This window comes from Cherax quadricarinatus, chromosome 24 (genome assembly GCF_038502225.1).
Source record: "Cherax quadricarinatus isolate ZL_2023a chromosome 24, ASM3850222v1, whole genome shotgun sequence".
Lineage (NCBI taxonomy): Eukaryota > Metazoa > Arthropoda > Malacostraca > Decapoda > Parastacidae > Cherax > Cherax quadricarinatus.
The window spans coordinates 13,665,980-13,679,450 of record NC_091315.1 but is presented as its reverse complement, the minus strand read 5'-3'; the positions used below and the strand labels follow the sequence as shown (position 1 = coordinate 13,679,450).

At 38.6% G+C, this 13,471-nt stretch overlaps 1 long non-coding RNA gene across 1 annotated transcript in view; it reads left to right on the top strand.

Annotated features, from left to right (window-relative positions):
• The first annotated feature begins 568 nt into the window (after window positions 1–568).
• LOC128690809 (uncharacterized) overlaps window positions 569–13,471 on the top strand; it is a 101,134-nt gene continuing 88,231 nt past the window's right edge. The window contains exons 1-2 of the long non-coding RNA XR_011392371.1: window positions 569–2,017; window positions 4,254–4,331. This is a non-coding gene — a long non-coding RNA (uncharacterized lncRNA). The remainder of the gene's footprint in view (window positions 2,018–4,253; window positions 4,332–13,471) is intronic.

Below are 13,471 nucleotides of genomic sequence, written 5' to 3'. Positions count from 1 at the left end.
TCAGGCAGGGAGTTCCAGATATTACGCCCGTTCATGTACACTGAGTTTTTGAAGAGATTTAGTAGAACACGAAAAATGTCATAGAAATTTTTGTCTGGTATTATGTCTATGGGTCCTGTTGCAACTATCAAGAAAGTGTTTTAGTTCAGGATTAATATTAGAATTTATGGTTATGTAAATATAGATTGCACAGTAGTAGGTGTGAATGTTTTGTACAGTGAGTTGGTTTAGGTCTTTGAAGAGTGGGGGAGGGGATTATCAAGCATTGGATTGCATGATAATTCTTACTGCAGCTTTTTGTTGGGTTATTATTGGCTTTAGGTGTGTTGCTGCTGTTGATCCCCAGGCACAAATAGCATAGGTGAGGTTACCTGGAGTTAATCTGGAGAGAGTTCCGGGGGTCAACGCCCCCGCGGCCCGGTCAGTGACCAAGCCTCCCGGTGGATCAGAGCCTGATCAACCAGGCTGTTACTGCTAGCTGCACGCAAACCAATGTATGAGCCACAGCCCGGCTGGTCAGGAATTGACTTTAGGTGCTTGTCCAGTGCCAGCTTGAAGACTGCCAGGGGTCTGTTGGTAATCCCCCTTATGTATGCTGGGAGGCAGTTGAACAGTCTCGGGTCCCTGACACTTACTGTATGGTCTCTTAACGTGCTAGTGACACCCCTGCTTTTCATTGGGGGGATGTTGCATCGTCTGCCAAGTCTTTTGCTTTCGTAGTGAGTGATTTTCGTGTGCAAGTTCGGTACTAGTCCCTCTAGGATTTTCCAGGTGTATATAATCATGTATCTCTCCTGCCTGTGTTCCAGGGAATACAGGTTTAGGAACCTCAAGCGCTCCCAGTAATTGAGGTGTTTTATCTCCGTTATGCGCGACATGAAGGTTCTCTGTACATTTTCTAGGTCAGCAATTTCACCTGCCTTGAAAGGTGCTGTTAGTGTGCAGCAATATTCCAGCCTAGATAGAACAAGTGACCTGAAGAGTGTCATCATGGGCTTGGCCTCCCTAGTTTTGAAGGTTCTCATTATCCATCCTGTCATTTTTCTAGAAGATGCGATTGATACAATGTTATGGTCCTTGAAGGTGAGATCCTCCGACATGATCACTCCCAGGTCTTTGACGTTGGTGTTTCGCTTTATTTTGTGGCCAGAATTTGTTTTGTACTCTGATGAAGATTTAATTTCCTCGTGTTTACCATATCTGAGTGATTGAAATTTCTCATCGTTGAACTTCATATTGTTTTCTGCAGCCCACTGAAAGATTTGGTTGATGTCCGCCTGGAGCCTTGCAGTGTCTGCAATGGAAGACACTGTCATGCAGATTCGGGTGTCATCTGCAAAGGAAGACACGGTGCTGTGGCTGACATCCTTGTCTATGTCAGATATGAGGATGAGGAACAAGATGGGAGCGAGTACTGTGCCTTGTGGAACAGAGCTTTTCACCGTAGCTGCCTCGGACTTTACTCTGTTGACGACTACTCTCTGTGTTCTGTTAGTGAGGAAATTATAGATCCATCGACCGACTTTTCCTGTTATTTCTTTATCACGCATTTTGTGCGCTATTACGCCATGGTCACACTTGTCGAAGGTAGGGATAGACAAGTGAATAGTGTGGAAATTTATTACATAATTTCCTAAATGTAGAACATATAAACAAACAATATAATAATTATATAATAAAATATGATGCTGATTTTTCCCCTTTAGAGAAATTTCAAGTGTGGAGGGGGGAGATCAACTGCTAGGAAGAGCCAGTACGGCGTTTTCCGAGGCCTACCGGGGAGTATCGGCCTCAGTTCGCAATAAGAATTCGTGTTAAGTTCCCTACTGAAGAACTGTGACAGGAAATTTACGAAGCCACCATAATAGGGTGGTGAGAATGGAAAATGAATGATGCGGATGACTCATCATCGCAACTCGCAGAGAAGTACACCAGTCCTTGTATTTAGACCTAGCTGGCCAGTGTAGGTTCTGGATAGGCAAGTGTTGTGGTGTGATCCATCTACATTAATCAAATGGTAAGTGGTAACAAAGTTCTTTGTACTAATAATTATATTTTTGTGCATCCAGCAATCGTAATCATATTCAATCCATAACAATGAGCCAGAGTAGCTGGTTTTAATATTGTAATTAATATCACATCTAGCCTTTGTGAAAGAGGTGTAGAAGTGGGCAGTCGAAGGAGTACAGTTCTGTGACCTACTGTGACTTAAGTCCCACTTACCTCACCCAAATTACTTGCAGGTAATAATTCATGTGATATCCTGTAAACCTCCTGCAGGTGATTTGGCTTAAAATAATTTTTCACAAATACATGTAGTATGGTGTAAGTAGGGCTGATTGTAGTACATAGTAACGTATCTTTGGAAGGATCCCAACTGTTTTGAATACTTTTTTGTTAGATTTTGCCACCGAAGTGGCTAGTTTATTGTGGACCCCATATCCATCCTGTGGACGGTAGCGCGAGAGCATATGGATACACAAAAGGCCTAGGAACTAGGCCCCAAAGGGTTAACAGGAATACATATGGATTTATATCTACATATCTATAGTTCACTTATCTGTTGCAAGCAAATTTAGGAAATTTGCTTAGTATATCTGGTATCTTATTTTCATTAATAAGATATCTTGACATGTCACATAGGTTATTATACTGTCTGTCTCTGTATTCCTCAATAAGTGGACAATTAAGCACATAGTGTTCAAGAGAGTGACCTTATGCCTGATCACATAATTTACATTTAGTTTGATCATCATCTGTGTGTCTTCCAAACTGCCAGAAGTACTTGTAACCAAGCCTAAGTCTGGCCACTACAACATCAGTCAGTCTGTTCACATTGGAAGTTGCTCCATAAACATACTTATCTACGTTCATGTTATCATAGTGGGTTATAGATCTACTCAGGCTTCTAACTGCATTCCTATAACAATCATTTTCATTATTTGCTTCTCTCCTAATATTATTCCTAATGCTAGACACAGTTATACCAAAGTTATATTCTACATTCTCCTTCTGGGTACTCTTCTTGGCTAACATATCAACTTTATGTGTTGGATATGGGTGTTTAATTTCAAGTTGCAGACCCAGAAATTTGCCCTCATTATGTTTAGCAATAAGTGTTGTCAATCATAATGTTCAGTTAGACATCACCAGTTCTGCTCCCAAACATAATGTAGAAGGTTTTATCAATATTAAGTGTAAGTTTATTGGCGGTACTTTATTTACATTCCCTTATTTGTTACGATATTCCATTTGCACACTTCAGTCATATCCCCTTAATTCTACGTCTTTCCAAAGAGTGCAAATTCAGTACCCTTATCTGTTTTAATCTTCTCAGGAAAGGTGTCTAACATAGGAGTTCAACTTCATCATTCTTCTTTACATGTTTTTCAGTACATTTATGCTCAAAGTAATATGGAAACCAGAAATGAGTACCGTAATCTAAATGAGGCCTTACAGAGAGGTCTGAGAGTGACAATGGCAGATATCACGTTCAAGGCACACAACAGCCTTATTATTGCAACTGCAAGAAAATATGTACTATATGATAGATAACTAGAACTTTCAAAACAATGAGATGTAAAGCCAGTGATGATATTCTATAGGTCACGCTTTGTCTCTAGGCTTGGAATATTATTCTGTACTAACGGGCTCCTTCAAGGCAGACGAAATTGCTGTGATGGAAAATGTAGAGAGCATTAATACTCTTACAAATTCAGTCAAGCAACTAATTTGCCGTCCTTTGGTTAGGTTGGCAGTGCACCCTGCTCATGTACTGAGGATCCGTGATTCGATCCCTGGCATGTTTTCTTACACTTGCTGCCCTGTTCACCTAGCAGTAAGTAGGTACCTGAGTGTTAGTTGACTGTTGTTGGTCACATCCTGGGAAGTGGCAGCATACCTTAGATGAGGCTTAGTTTAGAAATAAGCTGAAGTGGGATAACAACTCTTAGAAGTGTTCTCCTTAGAACGTAGGCGAGAAAGATGCTGCTAGAGAGAGTGGTACCAAACCTGCACACCGAAATTACTTTTTATGGACACAAAAGGCTTAGCAGACGCTGCAGGATACCACCACTGAAAATCAGGGAAGGGATAAGTACACTGATTGAACCTAACAAGTGTAAAGGGACTACGACTCTTGAAACCCTCCCTTCATGCATAAGACAAGAAAAAAATTATTTCTTTGCAAAGGTTACAATGTGTGTTTACATTTTATACATGTTGTTTTGGTACTAACAGCTCCATTTAATCAGGTCAGCAACCAGGAGGCCTAGTCTGGGACAGGATCGCAGGGATGGTGTTCTTCGGAAGTGACTCAAAGTAACCCCCAGGTAAGGATACGTATATAAAACATGACTCACGAAATCGTAATGACACGATTGCAAACAAACCATACCACGGACGGGGATAGAACCCGTCGTGAAGGTCTGAAGTTTTGAGACTGATCACGGGTTGTATCCCCGTCCGTGGTATGGTTTTTTTAATACCTATATAAAATTAAAGTATAACATAAAGACTCCTATTATTTACGCTTCTTGATATGAAGCCAAGAATTCTATTAGCTTTATTGTACAATAACATTTATGTATGGTTTCACATTTGTAGATTCCTGCTAACTAGAACCCATTCACATTGATTGAGATCTACATAGATCTCTATATTAATTTTAAGATTTAATCCTCATTGAAAATTGTAATGTATGATTTATCTCTCTTGGTTTTGAGGTTAGAACAACCGTAACTACATGGTGAAATTATAAGCAAAGTTCAATCTTATTAAATAGGTAAAAGACTGGCTTAATATATGTGGATTTCTCTGTGGAACAGTGGTGTCAGTCACCTCTGAATTTTCCACAGATGTCTGGAAGTAAAATTAAAATTATAATTTTTTATTTCCTTGTAGAGCTTATAATGTTTGGTTTACAACTTGTGAAATATTAATTACAAAGAAGGCCACTAGCATGCCTAGGCATTTCGGGCAGACTAATACTAATTCTTACTTTATATTGATATAGGTCATGGAGCAGTACATTTGAACATACATTATTAGATAAATACCTAGCTAGGCACATACATAAGTAGATTTACAATACTGATGTAGTACGACTCATATAATAATAGTAAAAATGGTAAATTTAGTAATGGGATTGGATTTGTTCGTTTCTATTAAAGCTTATAGTATATTTGGAAGCGTGTCTTAGGTGGACTACCCTAAAGATTTAATAGGCAGTAGCTATATTGAGAATTTTATGTTTATAGTCATTTGGGTGGGTGTAAGTGTAATTAAGGAGAATTACAGATAACGAGAGTAGGACTTTGTATATTGTTTTGGTTGTGTTCGTGATACAAAAAAGAAAAAGAAAATAAGACTCATGAAATCGTAATGACACGATTGCAAACAAACCATACCACGGGCGGAATTTGAACCCGCGGTCAGAGAGTCTCAAAACTCCAGACCGTCGTGTCAGCCACAGTGGCTAACACGACGGTCTGGAGTTTGGAGACTCTCAGACCGCGGGTTCAAATCTCGCCCGTGGTATGGTTTAAAGAAAATAAGGTTATTTTCATTTCATTTGGTTAGCTAACGATGGGGTGTGTTAAAGAGATAAGATTTTTTTGACAGTATTTTTGAAAATGGTGGTTAAATCTTCAGTTCCAGAGTTTTCAGGCAGGGCTTTCCAGATTTTAGGCCCTTTTCTGTACATCGAATTTATGTAGAGGTTAAGCAGGACATGAGGAATGTCATAGAGATTTTTGTGTCGTATTATGTCTATGGATCCTGTTGCAACTATCAAGAAAGTGTTTTAGTTCGGGGATAATATTAGAATTTATGGCTATGTAAATACAGGTTGCACCATAGTAGGTGGATGTTCTGTACAGTGTGTAATAAACATTCAAAATGGTATTTTTTTTTGTGTTAAAATTTTTCATGCAGTAGTGGAAAATGTTGTGGAATGACTACTATTTGGGAATTTTTCAATTACATTCAGGTAATCAATCAGACTCTCATTTTTCCTAAATAAAAATGTATAACCAAATATATATATATATATATATATATATATATATATATATATATATATATATATATATATATATATATATATATATATATATATATAATATACACACAGTAACTCGCAGGCAAGGGCAACTGAAACAGTTCTAAAGACACGTTGTGGTCACGTCCTGGTCGTGTCCTGTACCAACACTATCAAATACAGATGTGAAATTAGAGTAGTACAGTGGACCCCCGCTTAACGATCACCTCCCAATGCGACCAATTATGTAAGTGTATTTATGTAAGTGCGTTTGTACGTGTATGTTTGGGGGTCTGAAATGGACTAATCTACTTCACAATATTCCTTATGGGAACAAATTCGGTCAGTACTGGCACCTGAACATACTTCTGGAATGAAAAAATATCGTTAACCGGGGGTCCACTGTATATATATAGTGGTTATAAAAGGATGGTCATTATTAGTAAGATTTACTATTATTATTATTTGTGAAAATTATCATTATTATCGTAAATTACCTGCAGGAGGCTTACAGGCATTACCTGAATTATTACCTGCAAGTAATCTGGGTGAGGTAAGTGGGACTTAGTTACAGTAGGTCGCTGAACTGTAACTCCCTCGAATGCCCAATTCCTCATCACTCTCACAAAACGCTAGACCTGACGTTAAATTAATAATTTTAATATTAAAACGAGCTACTCTGGTAATTAAAGTCTTGCAGACTGTATGCTATTTTGGTTTACTTGCTTGGTACACAAAAATATAACTATTAGTACAATACATATAAATACAATAGTGTTATTAGAAAAGGGCTTTGTATTACCACTTACCATTTACTGTAGATGGATCACACAAAAACACCTGCCTAACACCTAGACCTTACACTGGCCAGCTAGAGTTCTAAATGCAAGGACTAATGGTGTACTTCCCTGTGAGTGATATTTGCATCCCATATCTTCCGCCATCCGCACGTAATTCTTGAGGTCCCACAAATTTCCTGTCCCAATTCTTCAGTAGGGGACATTAACACAGGTTCCTAATTACAAATTCAGGCCAAAATAAACAGTTGGCCTTTGAGAACACCCAATCACATTGCACACATCAGTCCAGTGTTCACACATTAAATTCAATATGGTGTCTCCCTCCTGGCATCACTCAGCAGCTGTTCTACAACCCTCTCACTCGAAATTTCTCGAAGGGTCCAAATAGTATCACATAAACACAATTGTTATATTATTCATTTATATGTTCTACATTTAGGAAATTATGTAAAAAAATTTCCACATTATTATTAATGTATATTTAGGGAAAGTGCTAAACTGTAGGTTCAATCTAAGGGGAGGACAGGTTCAATTCCCTGCAGCAAGAACCCCTTGCCAGCATCCAGGAACCTCCCTTGAGGGGTGCCAATAGTAGTGTAACCTTGGCCCTCTGTACCAAACGTCAACCTTCCTTGGTCACTCAATATGTTCCCTGCTTATTTTCATCTCTGATATTCCCAAATATTTTACAGAAGATGTAGAGATTGGTTCCTCATTACACAGTGCTTTAAAATTATTAGTTTCTTTCAGCTAATATTGTTCAAGAAATCATCTTTCTAGCTTGAGATTTTTTTTCTACTATCTGATACCACTTTCTGGTGGTATACAATGTGCTTGATTTCTTAACTGCTCATTGAGCTAGCTTCAAATGTATGGAGGACATTTCTGCCTTCCAGGTAACATGAAACCCTGCTCATTCTTAAGCACCTATAATCATTTACTACTACTACTACTATTTTTTTTACTAACACATCACCCATCTCCTACTAAGGCAAGGTGGCCCCCCCCAAAAAAAAACTTTCATCATTCACTCCATCACTGTCTTGCCAGAAGCGTGCTTACACTAGTTATAAAACTGCAACATTAACACTTGTAGGAATTGTACTTCCCATTTCCAGGACTCAAGTCTAGCCTGCCAGTTTCCCTGAATCCCTTCATAAATGTTACCTTGCTCACATTCCAACAGCACATCAAGTCCTAAAAATCATTTGTCTCCATTCACTCCTATCAAACACGCTTACACATGCTTGCTGGAAGTCCAAGCCCCTCATACACAAAACCTCCTTTACCCCCCTTCCCTCCAACCTTTCGTAGGCCGACCCCTACCCCGCCTTCCCTCCACTACAGATTCATACACTCTCGAAGTCAATCTGCTACTTTACTATACTAATACTACTAATTCTAATACTACTACTGTACCACAACACTACACTACTACTACAACACTACTACTACTACTACTACTACAACTACTACACCACTATACTACAGCTACCTCCCATTCCCCAGTCTGGGGGAATGGGAGGTACTTAAGTTCAATTAAAAGGGAGGATAGGTCCAATTTATTTCATCAAGAGCCCCTCACCTGCATGAAGGTAGAACTGGACTAGTGGACAGTATTATATTATAATCAAAAGGAAGCGCTAAGCCTACAAGGGTCATACAGCACTGCTGGGCTGGGAAGGATGCAGGGGTAATAGGTAGGAAGAGGGATGATTATTAGGTCATGGAGTGCAGCGGGGCAGTGGATAGTGCAGGGGTAGAGGGTAGCAAGAGATTGAGGTAGAAAGGACCGTGAGAAGTACTAGAGGCATTATTACAACCCAGGAATCCAAATGGCTGGTTATCTTGGGTGTAAAGGAAGCAAAATAAACACAGCAGAAGTTTAGACTTACATTATCCTTCACCAATTTAGAACAGCAATATGTACACTATGTACAGTGATAAGTATTAGTGCACTCCATGGTAAGCAAGGCAGAAACAGAAGCCACAAGAGAGCAGACCGTGCTTCAACCAGCTCTAGAATGGGAATGACAAGGGCAGACAGGAGAGTGGTACCCACATAACCTCTGCGATTGCCAAAACCATCTTCTTATTGGCTGGAACCTGGTCACTAGTTGAACGACGGGGCCCCATCAACTCTCAGCAACCTGGTTCGCTGGTTGGGGGAGATAGCCTGTAAATGAGGGTGTGTACATGCGCCGAATAAAGGTTACGTACTCTTTGCATGCCACAGGCATCATCAGAGTTTGTGCAGTAAATCAGTTGCTGTCAAAAAAGTCAGTGAGAGAGTCCGGATTAAAAGAGGGTCCATCAGCAAGAAGGGAAGGTAAAGTAAGGGCAGTAGAGCGGTGACAACGTTGGAAGTATAGCGGACAATAGACTGGACTGTCCACTATCAATCTAAATAACTCTAACTTGATTTCATAGATCTCAGACAGAGCATGATTGACACTAGTCAAACTATCCATCATACTTTTAGGCCAGAAAAGCCACATTTGTTGTCACACTCATAGGGAAGTGCTAAACCCATTGGGGTCACATATTATTATTATTATAATCAAGGGGGAAGCGCTAAACCCGGAGGATTATACAGCGCCTGGGGGGGGGGGATGTGGAAGGCATTCAGGCTTAATTCGGGGAACTGGAGCTCAGATCCAATTCCCTAAATCAAGAGCCCCTCACCAACATCAAGGAACCTTCCTTGAGGGGTGGGGTCACATAGCTCCTGGAAAACTGGAGGCAGTCAAGTTTGATCCAGTTCCTGGGCTCTTGAGCCTAGGAACTGGACTTACCCACAAGCACAAGACACACTACTTGGTTTTCTTATGGTAACTATGCAAATAATTTGCTGTACAATAGTATACTTTTGAAAATGCAGTCTTGCAAATTAACCTAATTTGTTTAGTTTAACTCAGAATTATGTTGATATTCAAGATATTTTTTTAATCTTGCCTTAGCTTTACTTGTGTAATTAAAATTTTGCCATAGCCACTTATTGTAATTATCATTTGCACTCCCATATGATGTAAATTATTTTGCCACTAAGGATATTGTACTGAATAAATAATGTAAACCCTCAATTTAATGAACTAATGTGTGAAGGGAGCAGGCGGCATGTAATGATGATCGTGGTAGATATGAGATTATTTTACCAAGATAGTAACAACAACAGGTAACTCTGCAACCAACAAACTTTGTGTCAGAAACAACTGACTCTAGATTTTTTCCCTATTTCCAAAACTTGTTAAATCAGGGGTTTATTTTTTCCAAAATTAATAGTTCTTGGGATAATGAAAGGAAGACAGATTGATATTCTTTTATTCCACACAAGAAATTAAATCTTGTGTCAGTAAATAAATTATAAAATATCTCATAAAAAACTTACATAAAGGGATAATAACAATATACAATTTTAATACATTATGATTGCTTACAAAGAGATAGGCAGACATTATGGCAATAGCATCAAATGCCAAACTCACGATTGTTATCAACGAGAATTGGGAGAAATTGAGAGCTATTAACTAATTTATACACTTGGCTCATTAATGAGCATCCTACAGAAATAGATATTTTATCATTCTGAGATATAACATAGGTACAGTACACTGTATTTCTTTATAGATTAAAGAAGTAAAAGTATCAGGGAAAGAAAGACATGTTTTGAACATCCGTGAGTTTGGGGTAGCGAGTGGGAAGTGGCATTTAGTTTGTTGATGAACATGAAGATCTTTGAAAATTTTTACAACCTGCTTCCTGTGGTGTAATTTTTGTCCACATTCCTCAGGTATAGAGATAAATTTCAGGTTCATTGGCAGTTTCACATCTCAGGGCAGATCATCACTTGCTACTTCAACACTCCCACACCTATACCAACATAACTCATCCAGAAGATGGCTAAGACAAAGACTGGTTAGGGGAGCACTACAAATGATCTTGGCCAGCTGTCTTCTCTCTTTTCTTTATGACTCACTAATAAAATCTAATGTAATTGAAAATAAATGCTTAATTTCCTCTTTCTATCTCTATATGTGTGTGTGTGTGTGTGTGTGTGTATATATATATATATATATACGTATATATATATATATGTATGTATATATATATATACGTATATATATATATAATGTATGTATATATATATATATATGTATGTATATATATATATATATATATATATATATATATATGTATATATATATACGTATATATATATATACGTATGTATATATATATATATATATATATATATATACAGTGGACCCCCGCATAGCGAACTTAATCCGTGCAAGAGGGCTGGTCGTTATGCGAAATGTTCGCTATGCGAATTAATTTTCCCCATAAGAAATAATGGAAATAAAATTAATCCGTGCAAGACACCCAAAAGTATGAAAAAAAAAATTTTTTACCACAAAAAAATGTTAATTTTAGTACACACAAACTGAAAAAGGCATGCACAATTACATGACACTTACTTTTATTGAAGATCTGGTGATGATTGATGGGATGGGAGGAGGGGAGAGAGAGTGTTAGTGTTTAGAAGGGGAATCCCCTTCCATTAACACTTGAGGAGGCAAGTCCTTTTCCGGGGTTACTTCCCTTCTTCTTTTAATGCCACTAGGACCAGCTTCAGAGTCACTGGACTTCTTTCTGTCCATAGAGCTCTGTACCTCCTGTTCCTTTACGATTTGTCTAAAATGGGCCATAACATTGTCATTGAAATAGTCACCAGCACGCCTTGCAACAGCTGTGTCAGGGTGATTTTCATCCATAAAGGTTTGCAGTTCAACCCACTGTGCACACATTTCCTTAATTTTTGAAGTAGGCACAATGGATTCCACAACTGGCATAGGCTTCTCAGGGTTAGCCCCAAACCCTTCAAAATCTTTCTTAATTTCCATACTAATTCTCACCCTTTTTACCACAGGGTTGGCACTAGAAGCTTTCTTGGGGCCCATGGTCACTTATTTTCAACAAACAGAACCGAAAACACTGTAATAATACGAAATATTCCGAGTGTATGCTTGAATGTTACCGCGGAGGCTAGCTGGTAAACAATGGGACAGGCGGCACATGTGAGGCTGGCTGAGGCCGCACATTGGACGCGTCTCGGACGAAGTTCGCTGAGCGGGTTTTTGTCTACTATGCGGGGCAAAATTTTAGCGATCAAAGCGTTCGCTATGCGGAATGTTCGCTATGCAAGGCGTTCGCTATGCGGGGGTCCACTGTATATATATATATATATATATATATATATATATATATATATATATATATATATATATATATATATATATATATAGATATATATATATATAGGTAGTAGGTTGGTAGACAGCAACCACCCAGGGAGGTACTACCGTCCTGCCAAGTGAGTGTAAAACGAAAGCCTGTGATTGTTTTACATGATGGTAGGATTGCTGATGTCTTTTGTCTGTCTCATAAATATGCAAGATTACAGGTATGTCTTGCTACTTCTACTTACACTTAGGTCACACTACACATACATGTACACATTTATTTATACACACTCATCTGAGTTTTCTTTGATTTTATCTTAATAGTTCTTGGTCTTATTACTTTTCCTTTTATATCCATGGGGAAGTGGAATAAGAATCTTTCCTCCGTAAGCCATGTGTGTTGTAAAAGCCGGGAACAATGGGCTAGTAACCCCTTTTCCTGTAAAGATTACTAAAAAGAATAATAAGAAGAAAATTGTCAAAGTGGGAAGTCTGAATGTGCGTGGATGTTGTGCAGATGATAAGAAAGAGATGATTGTGGATGTTATGAATGAGAAGAAGCTGGATGTCCTGGCTTTAAGTGAAACAAAGCTGAAGGGGTGGGAGAGTTTCAGTGGAGAGGAATAAATGGGATTAGGTCAGGGGTTTCAAATAGAGTTAGAGCTAAAGAAGGAGTAGCAATAATGTTGAAGGATAAGCTATGGCAGGAAAAGAGGGACTATAAATGTATTAATTCAAGGATTATGTGGAGTAAAATAAAGATTGGATGTGAAAAGTGGGTTATAATAAGCGTGTATGCACCTGGAGAAGAGAGAAGTGTAGAGGAGAGAGAGAGATTTTGGGAAATGTTGAGTGAATGCGTGGGGAGTTTTGAATCAAGTGTGAGAGTAATGGTGGTTGGGGATTTCAATGCTAAAGTGGGTAAAAATGTTATGGAGGGAGTAGTAGGTAAATTTGGGGTGCCAGGGGTAAATGTAAATGGGGAGCCTTTAATTGAGCTATGTGTAGAAAGAGATTTGGTAATAAGTAATACATATTTTATGAAAAAGAGGATAAATAAATATACAAGGTATGATGTAGCACGTAATGAAAGTAGTTTATTAGATTATGTATTGGTGGATAAAAGGTTGATGGGTAGGCTCCAGGATGTACATGTTTATAGAGGGGCAACTGATATATCGGATCATTATTTAGTTGTAGCTACAGTTAGAGTAAGAGGTAGATGGGAAAAGAAAAAGGTGGCAACAACAAGTAAGAGGGAGGTGAAAGTGTATAAACTAAGGGAGGAGGAAGTTCGGGTCAGATATAAGCGACTATTGGCAGAAAGGTGGGCTAGTGCAAAGATGAGTAGTGGGGGGGTTGAAGAGGGTTGGAATAGTTTTAAAAAT